The sequence below is a fragment of the Hibiscus syriacus genome, unplaced genomic scaffold, assembly GCF_006381635.1.
Source record: "Hibiscus syriacus cultivar Baekdansim isolate YM2019G1 unplaced genomic scaffold, ASM638163v2 tig00110210_pilon, whole genome shotgun sequence".
NCBI lineage: Eukaryota > Viridiplantae > Streptophyta > Magnoliopsida > Malvales > Malvaceae > Hibiscus > Hibiscus syriacus.
In genome coordinates, this window is record NW_024062629.1 from 916,199 (window position 1) to 936,553 (window position 20,355).

Genomic DNA, 20,355 nt, shown 5'->3' on the forward strand with positions numbered 1-20,355 from the left:
AATTGTCATTATTATTTATTTGTTTTTTAACAAGTTGAAAATATTTATATATTTCTTTAAAAAATTTAAATTCATAAAATTTATATTTTTTTGCAAAACTGAAAATATAAAATGGTTTAATAAAAGGGTAAAATTTTATTTTAACCCCCAACTTTATATAAACTTTTAATTATAGATTTTTCTTTTGTAAATCTAAAATAGTTTAAAGATAAATTTATAATTTAATCTTCGTAGAATTTTTATTATTTAATGATAAAAGAATAATATTTTTGAATTTTTAAGGGCATTTTAGTCCAAAACTTCGGTAATCGAACAATACATAAGGGAAGGAGATTAATGACATTCCCAATAATATTCCTAAAAAAATTCACTATTGGTAATAAAATATTACCGGGAATGAGATTCCCGGCCAACCAAACGAGGAAATGTAGATTTCATTCCTATGAGAATCCCACATTCTCCGAACCAAACAACCCTTACACACTTACACTTTAATAAACTAGTAGCCATATGTTTTAACCATGAAGAACAATAATTTTTTCCACACAAATTAATAAAAGAATAAAGAACGATAACAGTTATCCTTAGACAACATTACTGGTATAATTATATAATATTCCAATTATAAAAATTTATTATAATTAAAAAATAATTATATAATTCTTATTTATTTTTTATATTTTAATTATACTTATTCTATTCTATTTATTCTTATATTGTTTTTATAAATGAGTTTGTTACTTTGTATTATTGTAAAAAATAAAAAATAAAAAAAACAATGGTGTCCCGAGACTGTAATAATAAAGACATTTTTTCAAAGACATCTTATCGTTTGAGCGATCTTTGATGTGTACTGTAATAATTACTTTATATCATAAAATCTTTTATTAGGCCTTAGCTGAATTTTTTTCCCATCCCATTGGGAATAAAATTTTCCATTATATTTTTTTTAATATTTTTTCACATAACATTATTTTTTATTATTTTTTTTACAATTAACATGATTTTTTTAACAACACAATTAACATGACGTCATTATACTACAAACTGAGATTAAACATAAATAATCACATATCTAATAACAATCATTCAAGCGAGAATACTAAATCACTACACCTAACATAATCATAAATCCTAAAATATTTCTAAATCATATATTATAAATTTTTAAGTATTTTTGTTATTTTTTCTCTCTTAACATTTAATAATAAAAAATCTAAACTCATATATTCTTATATTTTTTATAATATATAATATTAACATAAACATTTTAATATTTTTATCCTAATTAAAAGATAATTTTGAATTCCTAAACCCTAATATATTAATAAATCTTAAACATCTGCAATAAAAACTTAATCTAAAAATATAGTTAAGTCCTCAAATTATTTTTTTGATTAAAATAAATCTTTAAATACTTAACTTATTTTCTTTTAAAATAAGTACCTAAACTACGCCTATTTTTATTTTAAGTTTCTAAACTAATTTTTTTTTGACAAAATAAACATTAATTTTATGTGACATGTCAACATCTCATTGGTTAAAATAATTTATAACTGAAAAAATAACAACACTTACAATGATTGCATATAATATTTTGAGAATTTATTTTGATCAAACAATAATTTAGGGACTCAGAGTAAAAATAAAATAATTTAGATATTTTAAATTAAGTTTAAAATTAATAACAAAAAATAAATCATAAACTAATAATTCAATTTGAGAATGGAATGATTTTAGGATTTAAAAAAACACTAAAAGAAAAACCGTTTTATAAGGATTATGATGCTTTACCAAAAAAAGCGTCTTTATCACATCTAGAATAATTTTTTTTACCGAAAACGCTTTAGCTAAATTAATATCATATAAAAAAATTAATCATTAATGAATGTTATTTTAATAAAATTATTTTTAATATATTTGGGTGAAAAACCCTCTAATCTAGCTAAAAAAACATTTTTGTGAAAATTCTTAAAATAGTAAAATGATAAAATTGAATAGGAGAATTGGAACAAAAATGGTAAAGACAAAACATGGTGACAAGGAAAACTAATTAAAAAAGGAAAAATTATAATTTTCATCACTAAGCTTTACTCTATCTCCTATTTTGCTGACTTTAAAAGTTTTCATTTTAATCATTAAACTTTAGACATTGATTTTTTTATCACTCAGCCGTTGTTTCTTTAACTTTGTGTTGACTTGACACTATTATTATTATTTAACTAATTTTTAAACTGCATAGTGATCACCATCTTTCATAACTGATCACTGAACTAATCGCCACCGTCAGTTGTCATTATACCCAAAATCTTCAAATTACTTATTTGAATACCATAGATCAAAATATTAAAGAGAATTAGCCTTTGGACTATTGCTTTTGATTTCCACAATCCATTTAATCTCATAAAAGTGAAACCCAAATCCTAGAATAAATCAAACCACACACAAATAAACAAAAACAAATATAACTCTATAATTTAAAGATTATATTGATAAAAATTTAAAACATGATGCTCTAAAGACCTTTTCAAACAATTAATGACAAAAATAATTGCAGTGGGATTTTCAAATTCATTAATATTTTAAGGGTTTTGTTTTTATTTAACATAAAATTCAATAAAAATATTCTCTTTATATAAACTTGTATTACAGTAGATGCGGGCAAAAAAGAAAGAAAGAAATTTTGCAACTCATTTTAATACATTAAGTTGAAAAAATCTAAAAAAATTTGGGTTCGTGAAGCTCCAATAGTTTGTTAGACTATTTCAACCATGAGAGAACGAAGAAAATGATAAAGAAGCACATACTTTAGAAATGATACGATCTAACAGTAAATGATGGATAAAAATTAGAAATATATTGTTCAATGATATATTTGTGGAGTTTAAGATATTTTCTGGTTAAACAGACATCTGATTCGGGTTTAAAAGGGTGAAATGAGTTTGCTGAAAGATTTTGGGTCTCATAGATCGCCATCGATGTTGACCAACATCAGCTGAAGCAGAAGCCGATCATGACGAGTGCTGGCTGGATTTTGAGAAGATATAGAAAAAATGAGGGGAAGAAAAGAATAAAAGAAAGAAATGAAGAAAAAAAGGAGAAAATATGATTTTATATGGGATTCAAAACTATGTCATTTTGATGTAAAATTATTACGGTAAACATAAATGATTTTGATATAACATAATATATAGTTATACATCGATTTTTGTAAAATTATATTAAGTCCCTAAAATTTGTCAGATCTTTAAAATAAATCCTTTAAGCTCAAATTATGTTAAAAATATCATTCAAACATTTTAGAACATTTTTCAAAGTCATATCTTTCTCAAAATGTCAAAAATTATCTTTTAAACAAACTTTGACCAGAAGTTTCGAAACTTTCACAAGAGTTTCGAAACTCTCACAAGAGTTTCGAAACTTTACTTGAAGTTTCGATACTTTAGGCTCCAACAGTCATATTATTTAATTCCTCTTTTGAAGAGTTTCGAAACTTTCCCTATAGTTTCAAAACTTATTGTGCATGTAGCCATTAATGCATAAATTTAATGCTTCAAATGGCTCCAAACTGCTTCCAACAACCTTAAACGGATTGAATCCAATGAGAGCACATAAAATGGGTCTTCAAACAACAACCAAGTAATGACAAGAAAGCTATTCCAATAATCAAAAAGCAAGTAGAGCCAAATTTGTATTCCATTGTGTATTTCTTACATAGAACATTATTCCATTCATTGTATTTTTTCATTCTAGTGTTCTTGGGTGTGTTTGAGAGCTTCAATTTGCAAATATTCTATCTTTGTGAGAATATTAAAAGTTTGCTCATTTTTATTTACTTCTTGGGAATAGTTGAACACTTAAGACTTTGGGGTATAAGTCTTAGTGTTGTGTAAGGTTACATCTTGTCTTAAAAGCTTAGAACAAATTAGTGAATTTGTTGAAATCCTTAGTTAGGAAGCTAAGGTAGTGGATGTAGACTTCATTAAGGAAGTTGAACCACTCTAAAATCCTTGTGTAAATTTTTTACTTCTTTCAAAAGCTTTCAATATTTTTTTTTAATTTCCAATTCACCCCCTCTTGACATTTTCCTTGATTGATTGACTCAATAATTGGTATCAGATCTAGACTCATTAAAAGGTTTTTACCACCTCTTGAGAAGATTCTAGAAGAGTCAAGTCATCAAAGAAGTCAACCATGGCCTCTATACCAAGCTTCGATGCCATCAATGATTATCAACCTATCAACAAGCCTCCTTACTTCAATGGAGCCAAATATGCCTATTGAAAGAATAAGATGATGTTTTTCATCCAAGTAAATAATTTGAGAGCTTGGAGCATCATATTGAGTAGACATTCTACTCTAACTATAGCTATGACGGAATGGAATGAAGAAGAAAAGAGATTGTTCCAACTCAATGCAAAGGCAATACACATTCTATTTTGTGTTGTTGGCCCCGATGAATATGTGAGAGTTTCATCTTGTTCAAATGCCAATGAGATTTGGGAAAAACTTGAAGTTGCTCATAAAGGAACAAAAGAGGTAAGAGAACTAAGATTAGTCTTCTCAATCATAATTATAAAAACTTCAAGATTAGACCGAATGATGATATTAAAAGCATGATTGTTCAATTTCTGATTATTGTCAATGGTCTCAAAGGCTTTGGAGAAGACCACCACTTTTGAAGTAAAAATATAAAGACCCTAAATCTAGATAAGCTCATTGGGTCTTTTCTTACTCGTGAAATGACGGTGAAAGAAGAAGAAGAACAAGAAAAGAAAGATGAGAAAAAGAAGGAAATTGAAAAGAAGAAGGTTATATATTGCTCTCAAGTGTACTAAGAAGAGAGTGACTCAAATGAAGATGATGAAGATGAAAAAATGACAATGTTTGCCAAAAGATTCAAGAAGTCCAACAAAGGAAGGAGATTCCAAAGAAAGAAGGGCTTGAAAAATAAATCAAAGAAGAATAATCCTATTTTTATATGAGTGCAAAAAACATGGGCATGTCAAGTTTGAATGCCCACAATTGAAGATGAAGGGATCCTCCAAGAAGAAACACAAGACATATGTAGCTACATGGAGTGATGATAAGTCCTCCAATTATGAAGAGGAAGAAATAGCCAACTTGTGTCTCATGGTCATAGAAGATGATTCTAAGGTAACATCTAATTCATATATTTTAATTGATTATTCTTTGATGAATTACAAGAGACTTATGATGAATTAGTCTTATAATATGAGAGCATGATTTCTAAGCACAAGAAAAATATTTCAAAATTGAAAGATGAAAATGCTCTAATCTCTAAGACTAATCTTGAACTTGAAAGTCAAGTTAAAGATATGCAAGTCAAACTTTAAGAGTTTGAAAATAAAAATCAAGACTTAGATAACTTACTTTCAAAGTTCATGAAGGTCATCAAAAGAAACTTGATGATCTTAAAGCTTCTTTTAACCATGTTAGGACAAAAGGATTTGAAAAATGTGAACATTCAAATCCCAACTATGTTAAAAATAACTTTAATTATTAAAATATAGAGGTCCTCAAAGAACCTCATATAGAAAATTATTAGAAGCATATGGGTCCCCAAAGGACGCATTGCTACTAATTATAAAGATATCTTTGAAAAATGGATACCCAAGGGTTCAAGATTATTGAGAACTATGTTAATGGACCCAAAAGAATTTGGGTACCAAAAATAAAAATTTAATCTATGTTTGCAGGTGAAGCATTGCTACAAGGCACAAAGCAAAAGTTCAAATTCATGGTACCTTGATAGTGGATACTTAAGACACATGACCAGTGAGAAAAGCTGATTCTTGGAGCTTAAAGCTAAACATGGAGGAGTAGTAACCTTTGGTGACAACTCAAAATGTCACATTGAAGGAATTGCTTCTATTGGTAACAACTCTTCCATTCTTATTGAAAATGTTTGTATGTGAATGAGTTGAAGCATAATCTACTTAGTATTAGTTAATTATGTGATAAGAGATACAATGTCTTATTTGAGTATAATGGTTACAAATTATGGACATTGCATCTAATATGATTATACTTGTTGGTCATAGGATAGGAAATATCTATATGGTGCATTTAGATAATATTGATATTTCTAATGTATTCCTGGTTGCTAAGGATGAGCATGATTGTTGGTTATGACATAGAAAACTTGGACATGCTAATATGAGTGTTTTAAAAAAACTTATTAAATGTAATATAGTAAGAGATTTGCCTAAGATAAAATTTGATCTCAATAAGATTTGTGATGTATGTGCTAAGGGTAAACACAAAAGATCTTCTTTTAAACCTATTAATGTTGTATCATCATTAAAGGTAATATAATAAGAGGTTTGCCTAAGATAAAATTTGATCTCAATAATATTTGTGATGTAAATGCTAAGGGTAAACACAAAAGATCTTCTTTTAAAACTATTAATGTTGTATCATCTCGTAGAGTATTACAAGAGATCCATATAGATCTTTTTGGGCCTATTAGAACTACTAGTTTTGGTGGAAAACAATATGCATTTATCTTGGTACATGGCTATTCTAGATTTACTTGGGTTATTTTCTTAAGTACAAAAGATGAGGCTTTAGAAAATTTCATCACTTTCTCCAAAATAAACCAAAATGAAAAAGGTTACTCAATTTCAAGTGTTAGAAGTGACCATGGAACCAAATTTCAAAATCTTGGTTTTGATGAATTTTGTAATTTTAATGGAATCAACCATAATTTTTCAGCCCCTAGAACCCCTCAACAAAATAGATTTGTTAAGAGGAAAAATAGAAATTTAGAAGAAATGGCTAGGACCATGTTTCGTGAAAACAATTTGCCAAAGTATTTTTAGGTGGAAGCCACAAATACTGCTTGTTATGTGATTAATAGAGAAATGATTAGGCTTATTTTAAAGAAAACTCCATATGAACTTTTCAAAAATAAAATCTTAACATTAGTTATTTTCATCATTTGGATACAAGTATTTTGTTTTAAATAATGGAAAAGATAATTTTGGCAAATTCAATGCAAAAAGTGATAAGAAATTTTCTTGGTATTCTTCAAATTCTAAAGCTTTGTTAATAAAACAACTCTAATGGTAGAAGAGTCCATATGTTTTCGATGATAATCATTTCCGATGAAGGATTCTTATGTTGATGATGATGTAGATATCTTAAATCCAAATAAAGTTGGTGATTCATCATTGAACGAAATAAAGAATGAGGAAACTTAAGATGCCCTCAAGAATCTAACTCTAGAAGAAAAAAAGATCTCATGCCCAAAGAAGTACAACTATGTCAAAGAAGGTGAAATTTTGGGTGATCCATCTAAAAGGGTAACCACTAGATCTTCTCTTAAGTATATTTGTAATTATGTTGCATTTATCTCATGCATAGAGCCTAAGAATGTCAAAGAAACATTAAATGATGAACATTGCATTATGGTTATGCAAGAAGAGTTAAATCAATTTGAGAGAAGTAAAGTATGAACATTAGTTTAAAGGCTTAGTAATAAATCTACTATAGGTACTAAATAGGATTATAGAAGCAAACTATATGAGAGTGGTAACATAGTGTGAAATAAAGCTAGAATAGTTTCTCAAGGTTACACTCAAGAAGAGGGAATTGATTTTGATGAAATATATGCTCTCGTAGCTAGAATGGAAGCCATTAGATTATTACTTACTTTTGCATGTTTTAATAATTTTAAGCTTTATCAAATGGATGTTAAAAGTGCTTTTCTAAATGACTTTATTAATGAAGAGGTGTATGTTGAACAACCTCCTGGTTTTAAAGATTCAAAATTTTCAAACCATGTTTTCAAACTTTCAAAAGCTTTATATGGTTTGAAACAAGCTCCTAGAGCTTAGTATAAAAGATTATCAAACTTTTTAATTGAAAAAAGTTTTCCTAAAGGGAAGGTTGTTATACCCTTTTCATTAGAAGAAAAGAGAATGACATGTTAGTAGTAAAAATTTATGTTAATTATCATATTTGTTGCTACTAATGATATTCTTTGTCAAGAATTCTCTAAGTTGATGGAAGGTGAATTTAAGACAAGCATGATGGGGGAGCTCTCATTTTTCTTGGGACTCCAAATCAAGCAAATAAAGGACGACATCTTCATCAATCAAGATAAATACATAAGGGATATGATCAAGAAGTTTGGCTTGGAGAATGTCAAACCTCAAGTCACTCCGTTGATCACTTCAACAAAGCTTGACAAAGATGGGGAAGGTAAATGTGTAGATGTTAAATTATATACATCAATGATTGATCCTTTGCTTTATTTGCACAAGTTGACCGAATATTATGTTTAGTGTTTTCTTGTATGCTAGATATCGATCATGTCCTAAGGAATCTCATTTACATGCCATTAAGAGAATCTTTAGATACCTTAGATACACTCATAATTTAGGACTTTTGTAACTCCCCAATCCGTACCTGACACGGATATGAGTTCGAGATGTCGCATTGATTTTTTAAAACAACGTTCTTCCAAAATAACCAAATATTTGAACTCGTTTTAAGAAAATACAATGATATTATTGAATTATGCTTCATTATAAAAATTTAAGGAAAAAAAGTATTCATGAACAGTAAAATATAGTATGAACAGTAATGAACAATACCGTGAACAATATCGTGAACAGTGCCACAGTGCATCGATGCATTGCTACAGTACTGATACAGTGACTTTCGTAAAATGTCATAAAACTCTTAAAACTTTAACCGTTCATTAATATACATTTACATTTACATAAATACATTTAAAATATTACAAAACTTGATCAGAGCATAAATACTTAATTTACCAACTTTGTTTACATGCCAACCTATTTTCACATAATAAAACATACTATTTAATCTACTTCTGATCTGACCTTCAAGTGGAGTTATGTTGTTCTGCTAAGCTTAGTTTTGATCTTCATGCTTCTCAGTACCTACGTGTAAATCGCTTACACGCTAAGTCATAGACTTAATGAGACATATAAATATAATAATAATGCATTCCGTATGAATATGAACATGCAATCTATCCATTCAATCATATCATATGCAATTCAATATAAACAATAATAATGATAACATATAACTATAATAATGCACTTACCTTTGATAACCTTTTATAGGCCATGTACTTTTTGAGAACTCAAGGTATTCGAGTACATTGAGGTTGTGCATTATTGCTGTCACCACGGCTCCTATGGGGTCCCACTAGGGGCTATAAAATTGTCCCGAATGACCTATGTACTGTATTTGTCCCGAAGGACCACTCCTTAAGAACCATATACATATTCCAATGGATCAAATATGTCTCAAAAGACCCTGTAAATGTTCCAAAAGATATATATACGTCCCGAAGGACCACGTAGAACCCTCGACTCTTGGCATGCCAACTATACCTATAGCTCTCATATCGTATACCATGGGCATTATTCTTATGTTTCATGTGTTCATGTATTCATGTTATTTCTCTTGTGATCACAAAGCTCATATCACTTATCATATTACATGTGCATTTGGGTCTTTTCACATATATCATTTATCAAATCATATGAACATATATACTTTATGCATGTATCATAATAATTATCATGATGCATGTTCATAACTATTGTACTATGAAAATCAACATAGGAATTAGACTTATCACAAGTCTTATTCCATTATACCATACTTATAGTATGCACTCACTATATCCCTTTGTCTTTTCCTCGATCGATCTTACTTGTCACTTGTTCCGGAACTTGTTTAGGCTCAATATCTATATAAATATAATTTTCAAGACAATTATAAGAAGCCTAAACCTTATAATTCGATACTAATAACTTGAGTTAATTTAATGAACCCAATTTCAGCTTTTCCTTTAGGAGTGTATCGATGCACTATGGGTGCATCAGTACACAAAATAGCTTCGAAATCTCCATGCATTGATGCACCCCTTAATGCATCGATGTACATTCAAAAATTGTCTTAGTGCAGCGGTACACACTCATAGTGCATCGATGCACTTGCCCAGAATAGACTATTTCCACCCGAAATTCATCAATACTTCACCCAAATTTTCATGTATAAAATCCTTATTATGCTACTAAATTAATCTATAACAACTTAACCAATTCCTATCATTCCAACACTTTATAATCTTCCATATTTCATCCAAATTCTTAAGGATAAGAATCATACCAAATTTTCTATGTTATCCAAACTTTGATTTAACACTTATAATTTCTTATTCACTCCTATGACAAGTCAAATTTAGTTTCAAATTCAACTTATCGACTATTTTCCAATAATTCACTTAAAACCCCATTTTCTTTAATCTTTCATAACTTCTTCATCTTTTGATTTTAAGATAGCTTAAGCTTTCCTTAAGCTTAGTTATCATCTAATGATCAAAACCCAATCTTAAAATTAACAAATAATTAACTAAACCGAAAACTTACCTTTAATGGAGACCTACGGAGAGAAGAAGAAGGAGAAGAAGATAAGCTTCCAGATGCCCATTCAACCCCCATGCTTATCTCTTAAATAAGAGATAAATATCTTTTCATGAAAAGACCACCTTACCCTTCATACTTTCCTTCCTCACAATTTAATCCAATACCAAAATTTATCACTTTATAATTCTGAACTTTCAATAAATTCCACTTTAATCACCAACTTTTGAACTTTTTACAATTTGGTCACTAACCCATAGTTTGGGATGTTAAATATCTTCCCCCTTAAGAAAATTCATCCTCGAATTTTCATTGCACAAGGAGATAATATATTGCCTACATGTCTACTATTCATTTTCACATATCACCTCTTCAATAAATCTTTCGTGCTATCATGAACTTTACTTCATTACTTTAATTCTTCTATTACCTTTTTCCTTTTGCTCTCACATTCCTTTCATATCCCTTATACTTATCCCTCTTTATCATTTTAAACTTTTCTGTCAATTCTTACTTCCACTAACATACCAACCCTTTAACTTTATTACACTCACTATCATACTATTTTATTATTCAACTCATTTCTTCCAGTCAAAACGTAACCTTCCATCAAACCATCCATATATATTCTTCACAATCAAAAATAGTTCATCCTCAATTTCCTTAACTTATCAACCTTTATTCTCACTTATCCATAATACAACTTTCTTGGTTAACATTCAAACATTCCATTTACCTTTGTCTGATAAACTGATTACTGATGTACATATTTTTCAATTCCTCCAAAATAGTAGTATCCATCACTTGTTCTTTTAATATCCTCCTAATAACATCAATTCCTCCCATTTTATCTTGTCACTGAAGTAAAGAAACTACTTTATTTTAGAACGATAGAGATCCTCTAACTCTATAGTTTCCAATCTTACTTCAAATCATTGAATAATAATTCCATCAAATTAACATGGAATTCAATTCTCTGAATTCTAATGGAACATTCTCAACATCTTATTATCCAAACACTGTACCCTAATAAATTTGTCACTTCCACATCACTATAAATAACTTCTAATTTAATTCTCAATTATCACATCAATTTATTACTAATATATGAATATGCAAGTCCAGATCAATCAATATTATAACGTATCTATTACATAATAAAAAGGTACCTGCTATTATCTCTGGATCATCAAAATCTTCATTAGTATTAATATTATACACTCGAGTAGTGGAGCGTATTTCCTATTGAGTAGAGGATTCAGGTTGACTTCTACCTCTTCCTCTTTGAGACATCAAAGCAGATCGCTCTAACTGTACTGGTTCTCCTGTCCCCAATAGACAATCTCTCATGAAATATCCCACTTCACCACATCAGAAACAAGCTCCAGTAACTACCCTACACATTCCGCTATGGCTTATTCCACAAATTTCACATTGTCTAATTTAACTCTGTTGTGCTCGTCCATCACCAGACCCTACAGATTGAGTCTGTCTAGCTCTCATCTAATTTGATTCTCTTGCAACGGATTCCATCGACTCTGATTGTGCTTGAGATCGGAAACCAAAATCTCTACTTCTCTTAGGTGGTGCAAAACTTAATGAAGTCCCAGTTCTTTTAGATGGTTGGGTTCTTTGATTCCCAAACCTTTCATTTTGAGCTCTCTCTAAGGCTTTAGCACGATTTACCACCTCTTGAAATGAGGATAAGTTCAACACTACCAGCATCTCTTTTAAACTTGGGCGTAAGCCTTCAACAAACCACTCGTAAGCATCTTTCTCTGTAGGCACCAACTCTGTTGCAAAGCGACTTAATTTATTAAATTCACACTCATACTCATATACAGTGCGATCTAATTGCTTCAGGTTCAAGAATTCTTGCTTCATTTGTCCAATAAACGGGTCTCCTATATATTTGTGTTTGAACTCTTCTAAGAACAAAGACCAGGTCACTTCATCACTTGTCATTCTCAGAGTGACGTTTGTCCACCAGATTCTCGCTTGCCTACGAAGCAAGGAGACCACTCCATCTAACTTCTCTACATTAGAATAGTGGAGACCATCTAACATTTTTACATCATTAAGGCAAAGGTCCGCAACAACAGGACCTTCTTCGGCTTCACCTTTAAACTCTGGAGCTCCTAAACCCTTCAACTCCTTTGCAACATTCAATCTCGGAGTTGAAGTAACAGGAGGTTGGAAACGCGTCAATACCGCATCTAATGTTCTAAAGAATACATCTTGATCAGTTACAGTCACTCTAGAAGGTGTATGTTCTTCACCTTGCCTGGCCAGGGAAGGTGAATTACTACTCTCAGCGGGCCGATCATCTCCCGCTTGACTTTTAGAACTATCATGTCCGGACATCTATTAAGAATAAACATATCGTTGTATTAGCAAAACAACATACTCATTACTATACCAGATCAAAAGTTTTCACTATTTTGTTGGCATGTATATATATAAGACACTCTAGACTCTTGTTTATACCGAGAATCTGCTAAACCGTGGCTCTGGTACCATTAAATGTAACACCCCAACCCGTACCCGACCCGGATACGAGTCTGAGATGTCACATTACTTTTTAAAACGATGTTCTTCCAAAATAACCAAATATTTGAACTCATTTTAAGAAAATACAATAATATATTATGAATTATGATTATAAAACTTTAAGGCAAAAACGTATTCATGAACAGTAAAATATAGTATGAACAATAATGAACAATACCGTTAACAGTACCGTGAATAGTGCTACAGTGCATCGATGCATTGAGAACTCAAGGTATTCGAGAACATTGAGATTGTGTATTATTGCTGTCACCGCAGCTCGTATGGGGTCCCACTAGGGGCTATAAAATTGTCCCGAATGACCTATGTACTGTATTTATCCCGAAGGACCACTCCTTAAGAACCATATACTATTCCAATAGATCAAATATGTCTCAAAAGACCCTGTAAATGTTCCAAAGGATATATACGTCCGAAGGACCACGTAGAACCCTCGACTCTTGGCATGCCAACTATACCTATAGCTCTCATATCGTATACCATGGGCATTATTCTTATGTTTCATGTGTTCATGTATTCATGTTATTTCTCTGTGATCACATAGTTCATATCACTTATCATATTACATGTGCATTTTGGTCTTTTCACATATATCATTTATCAAATCATATGAACATATACTTTATGCATGTATCATAATAATTATCATGTATACATGTTCATAACTATTGTACTATGAAAATCATCATAGGAATTAGACTTATCAAAAGTCTTATTCCATTATACCATACTTATAGTATGCACTCACCTATATCCCTTTGCCTTTTCCTCGATCGATCTTACTTGTCACTTGTTCCGGAACTTGTTTAGGCTCAATATCTACATAAATATAATTTTCAAGACAATTATAAGAAGCCTAAACCTTATAATTCGATACTAATAACTTGAGCTAATTTAATGAACCCAATTTCAGCTTTTCCTTTAGGAGTGTATCGATGCACTATGGGTGCATCGGTACACAAAATAGCTTCGAAATCTCCATACATTGATGCACCCCTTAATGCATCGATGTACATTCAAAAATTGTCTTAGTGCATCAGTACACACTCATAGTGCATCGATGCACTTGCCCAGAATAGACTATTTCCACCTGAAATTCATCAATACTTCACCCAAATTTTCATTTATAAAATCCTTATTGTTACTAAATTCATCTATAACAACTTTAACCAATTCCTATCATTCCAACACCTTATAATCTTCCATATTTCATCCAAATTCTTAAGGCTAAGAATCATACCAAATTTCTATGTTATCCAAACTTTGATTTAACATTTATAACTTCTTATTCACTCCTATGACAAGTCAAATTTAGTTTCAAATTCAACTTATCGACTCTTTTCCAATAATTCCTTAAAAACCCATTTTCTTTAATCTTTCATAACTTCTTCATCTTTTGATTTTAAGATAACTTAAGTTTTCCTTAAGCTTAGTTATCATCTAATGATCAAAACCCAATCTTAAAATTAACAAATAATTAACTAAACCGAAAACTTACCTTTAATGGAGATCTACGGAGAGAAGAAGAAGGAGAAGAAGATAAGCTTCCAAATGCCCATTCAACTCCCATGCTTATCTCTTAAATAAGAGATAAATATCTTTTCATGAAAAGGCCACCTTACCGTTCATACTTTTCTTCCTCACAATTTAATCCAATACAAGAATTTATCACTTTAAAATTCTAAACTTTTCAATAAATTCTACTTTAATCACCAACTTTTGAACTTTTTACAATTTGGTCACTAACCCATAGTTTGGGATGTTACAACTTTGGTATCCTAAAGACTCAAACTTTAGCTTGTATGCCTTCTCGGATGCGGATTTTGGAGGTTGCAAATTAGATAGAAAAAGTACCTCCAGTACATGTCAATTCCTAGGAAATATGTTAATTTCATGGTTTTCTAAGAAACAAATAGTGTCTCACTATCAACCACCAAGGTGGAATACATTTCGACTGGTAGTTGTTGTACACAAGTTTTATAAATGAAACAACAACTTTTAGACTATGGAATTGATGTTGGAACCATTTTAATTAAGTGAAACAATACTAATGCAATTTGTCTCACTAAGAATCTCATCCAACACTCTAGAACTAAACCATTGAAATTATGCATCATTTCATTAGAGATCATGTCCTTAAGGAAGAAGTAGTTCTAGAATATGTTTATACTTTGCATCAATAAAGATTTTGGACACTTAGGACAGAGTTGGGACTTTCTCCCTAGGCATTAGTCCAAAATTTTGAATTTTTTAATAAATGAGTTTTTTTGGCTTAAAATTAGTTCTTATACATGCTTTAGTAATTCTAATGGTTATCCAATGCAAAATTACGGGGAGATATGTATGTTATTTCATGACTATTTAGACTTGTTTTTGCACTCTTTCATTGTCTAATTATGCATATTATAGCTTAATGTGTTCATACATAAAAAAAATATACTCAAGTCTATGCCATATAGATTCAATTTTGTTTTTATATGTTTTCCAACTATAAAACACTTGTATTCATATTGGAATTATATTTTTGGGTAATTTAGGACTTTAAATTAGCAAAATTACATTTTATGCATCATTAATTTCGAAACTATCTATAAAGTTTCGAAACTTTTGATAAAGTATCGGTACTCTTTAAAGAGGAAGTCTAAGCCAACTATAGTACAAAGAGTATAACTTTAATCTCTAACTATAATTAAGTATTATAATGTTTATCCGCTCGCTATTGGTCGTTAGTAAAGGTATGGGCCTTATATTAGGATTATGGGCTAGTCCTTTTTGTTGATTTAGCTGTTAACACGAATTTCTCAAGGTTGGAAGCAGGGATACGGGTTGCTAGAAGGGACCTCCCACACAAGGAATAGAGAATAAATAGAGAGGAGACCTTCCTTTATTAGAGTAGAGCCGGGAACGGCAAAAGCAGAAATTCAAGATGAGTTCGGGTGCTATTCCAACTAATCCTGATTATTAACGTTATTTGTACCGCTGATTGAACTGAAAGCTCGTGGGCGTTATGTTAACCAACCAGATCGGAAAGCTGCGAGAGGAACTGAATGAAGCTTAGGGAAGAAAGGTACTTCATTGAGCTACGTGCAAGGGACGAAGTGTTGGATTTAGGATTTAGTCGTCTAAAGCGAATGAATATCTCAGTGAAGGCTGAATTGCCTCTCCTTAGCAGGATCGGAATGCTAAAGGCTCAAGCTCATATTTGGTTTGCGGTCAGTTCCTATCTATTATTGTGCACTCTAAAGCATCGAAAGTCCTAGGAATGTTTTGAAACTTGTCGCGCGAGCTAGTTTTAAAATATGTTGTAAACTTTTTCTCAAAACCCCTCTTATATTTTCTGATACCGTTCATCCTCTCTCAAAAACCCATCATTATAGACGTTTGACCACCACCCGATCGTCGTCCGAGGAGCTCAGTTCATCCTCCGACCACCATTACTTCTCTGGCCTTTTTCATTGATTTCTTTTTCCTTTTGTTTTAAAGGTATTTTAACTCAAATCCTAATGCCCAAGTTTTATAAATCTTTCAATTTTATTGATTTATATTGTTTTTGTTCATTTATCATGCCGATATCATTTTTCAATATATTTCTTACAAGTATTTCATGTTTATCATCATAATTTTTGAAAATTTTGTCAACTTAAGGTTTAGAACTATAAATTTTTTATGTAAAAATTTCTTGAATTGGTTGCAATTTGGATGATAATTAGTGTTATATATATATATGTTTTTTTGCAAAAAGGTTAACTATTCTTCAGATTTTCTTAGAATCGTCGATTTTAAGTTCGACCACAATTTTCAATAAAATTCCTAAACCAATTTTCTATCCTAAATCATGTTTTTCATCCAAAAAATGACTCCCAAAACTTCATTTTAAACGTCCTAGAGTCGACCAATCATTCGATTCATCCAATTCCTTTGAGTTATTATGTTTCAAATCAGACAAGGATCGTCGTAGGTTTCGTCAATACTATCATGACAACCATTCAACCAAAACATAAATTCGATGAAAATTTCCTTTTTTCAACCGTTTATAACTTAGTTTTCTTCAACTCTTTACTATTGGGAGTGGCTCGACCTTATGTGTATTCCAAAAGTTATTTATCCAAGTTTAATTAGAGCATTCTTTGCAATGATGTTCTTCTTCATGAAGAACCTAATCCAAATATTCCTCCTCAACGTCAAACCCAAAAGGTCGTTGCTATCCATTCTATCTCATGGATAACATCATAGAACTTACTGTATAATCCATAGCCACTGATATAAGAATTCCATGACGGTCCTTTCAATGATATGCTCATGTTTTAGATCTTGAAGAGCGTTTCTTGCACCTCCTTGTCACTTGGTTTCTCTGCCTTTTGGGTGGAAAACCACTTATAAGAGAGTAGACTATTGGTGGATTTATCATTTCCGATCTCAAACCCATCCTAACCTAGCTCATATCATATTTATAGAGCTTTTCAATACCGTCTTTAAGGGTGTATGGTATAAACGTTCCTTACGTTACACTTGTGTGCTTAGTCACATCTTTACCAAACGTCGAGTTAATCTTTCCTATGACACGACGTTCTTCTCTCGAGCACCATCGACCTTATCTCGGTCACAAAACGGGGTATGACTTCATCAATGGTGAATGGGTTCGCATTCATCATGATCAAGTCGAAGGTGATGTTGCGGATATTAATCATGGGTTGCTTCTCCTCCTTCTCCTCCCGTCACTTTGGAGTTGCTTTACGACTACATGGATTGTAGATTCGATGAGGTCTTTCACCGCTTCAAAGTCATGGATGCTTGTCTTGGAGCTTTAGAGGCTCGTTTCCCGGATCCTTATCCTTGTTCCGGTCCTTCTTCTCATCCGGGTTGATGGTGATGATATTATGAGGATTAATCCTCCTCTTATTTTGTTTCATGATGCATTTAGGATCTTTGCATGATTTTTGGATATATATGCATTTGGATGTTTGATTATTTTGGAATTTTAGGATTTCATACTTGGGATGATATGGTTCTTTAAGATATTTTGATATTTGTGCTTATGCTTTCTATGTTGGATTATTCTTATTTTGGATATATTTGGCTTATTATATGTTGGTTTATATCTAGGCTTATTATGCTCTAATCATCTCTTATGTTTTGTAATTAAATGATTTTAATCTAACAAAAAGGGGGAGAAACATATAAAAAACAAAGCAACACTTTTTGCAGTTAATTCAAGTTTTTGTTATTGATATAAATTTTTGATTAAAAATTGTATAGCCTCAAATATTCTTCAAAGGGGGACTTAAATGAAAATTTCTTTTGAATGGTATATAATTTGACAAATTATAACAAATTTTGAATCAAGAAATGTTACAAAATCTTTTGTTCTATCAAAAAAAGGGAGATTGATAAACATAAATGATTTTCATATAACATAATTTATTGTTATACATCAATTTTTGTAAAATTATTTTTTAGTCCCTAAAATTTGTTAAATCTTTAAAACAAGTCCTTTAAGCTCAATTATGTTAAAAATATCATTCAAACATTTAGAACAATTTTCAAAGTCATATCTTTTTCAAAATGTCAAAAATTATCTTTTAAACAAGCTTTGACCAGAAGTTCGAAACTTCTATAGAGTTTCGAAACTTTCACAACAGTAGGTTTGGAGTTCGAAGTTTCTCAAACGTTCGAAACTTTAACAAGAGTTTTGAAACTTTACTTAATGTTTCGATACTTTGGGGTCCAACGGTCATATTATTTAATTCATCTTTCGAAGAGTTTCGAAATTTCCCTATAGTTTCAAAACTTCTTGTGCATGTAGCCATTAGTGCAAAAATTTAATGCTTCAAATGGCTAGAATTCAATTAGAGAATAAAAAGGGGTCTCAAACAGTCAAGTAATGACAAGAAAGCTATCCATTAATAAAAAGTAAGTAGAGCCAAATTTGTATTCCGTTGTGTCTTTCTTACATAGAACATGTTCCATTCATTGTAATTTCATTCTAGCGGTATTTGGTGTGTGTGAGAGCTTTAATTTGCAAACATTCTATCTTTGTAAGGATATTCAAGTTTGCTCATTTGTTTTACTTCTGGGAAGGGTTGAACACTTAAAGACTTTGGGTATAAGTCTTAGTGTTGTGTAAGGTCACACCTTGTCCTAAAAGGTTAAACAAATTAGTGAATTTGTTGAAATCCTTAGTTAGGAAGCTAAGGTAGTGAATGTAGACTTCATTAAGGAAGTTGAATCACTCTAAAATTCTTGTGTCAATTTCTTACTTCTTTCAAAATCTTCCAACAATTTTTAATTGCCAATTGACCCCCTCTTCGCCATTTCCTTTGATTGATTGGCTCAACATATTATTGTTTAAAATGATGTCATTTTGATTTTATGTGCTATGTCATAACGTTGTTCACTATTAACGGCGAAGTGATCAAAATAGGAGCAATTCTTAAGTTTAATGATTAAATTGAAAATTTAAAGTTTATTGAATAAAATAGGAGAAAAATATAGTTTAGTTATGAAATTCGTAGTTTATCCTTAACTAAAACCTATGGGTGGTCATCTACTAGACAACATGTATTTCTAGTCTATACTTAGGAACCTCCCCCACCAACTTCACTAACTTTACAAAGCTAAAGCAATTTTTAGAAGTACCACTTTGCGTGTCAAGTCGCCTAGCCGAAACCCTAACTTGTATTGAAAGGTCGCAAGAGAGAGAAGACATGCACAACCAACACTCTCATACCTGAGTAATCGGGACTTTTTTGATAAAGCATCTCAAAAGGAGATATACCAGAGAACACCTCGGTTGGTAACCGATTTATCACGTATACAGCTGAAATAAAGCATGGCTTCAAAACTTTAGCGACAATGCAACTTGTGCCAACAAGGTTAACCCCATCTCAATCACATGCCTATGCTCACGTCCAGCCTTTCCATTCTGTTCTGACGTGCTTGGACAGAGTTTTATGCTAAACCCCATTCGTATGAAACCATCCCTTAAGAGATATTCACCTCTACTATCACTTTGCAAAGCCTTGATCTTCTCACCAAACTGAACTTCAATCAATTTAAGGATAGTAAGAAAACATTGATTCACTTTAGACTTCCTCTTAAGAAAATAAATCCAGGTATGCCTGCTAAAAATCAATAAATGAGATAATAAGAGAAAACATCAGAAGGAAAGGGTGCAGGCCCACACATCCGAGAGTATTAATTGAAAGGCTCCTTGTATTCAGTCAGAGATTTACAAAACGGAAGCTTATGAGCCTTGCCTTGCAAACATATAGTACAAGCACACTAGATAGTTTATTCTCTGCTCCTTTCCTCGTATGGCAGTAGCTAATACAACCCTTCAGCTCCCTCTCAA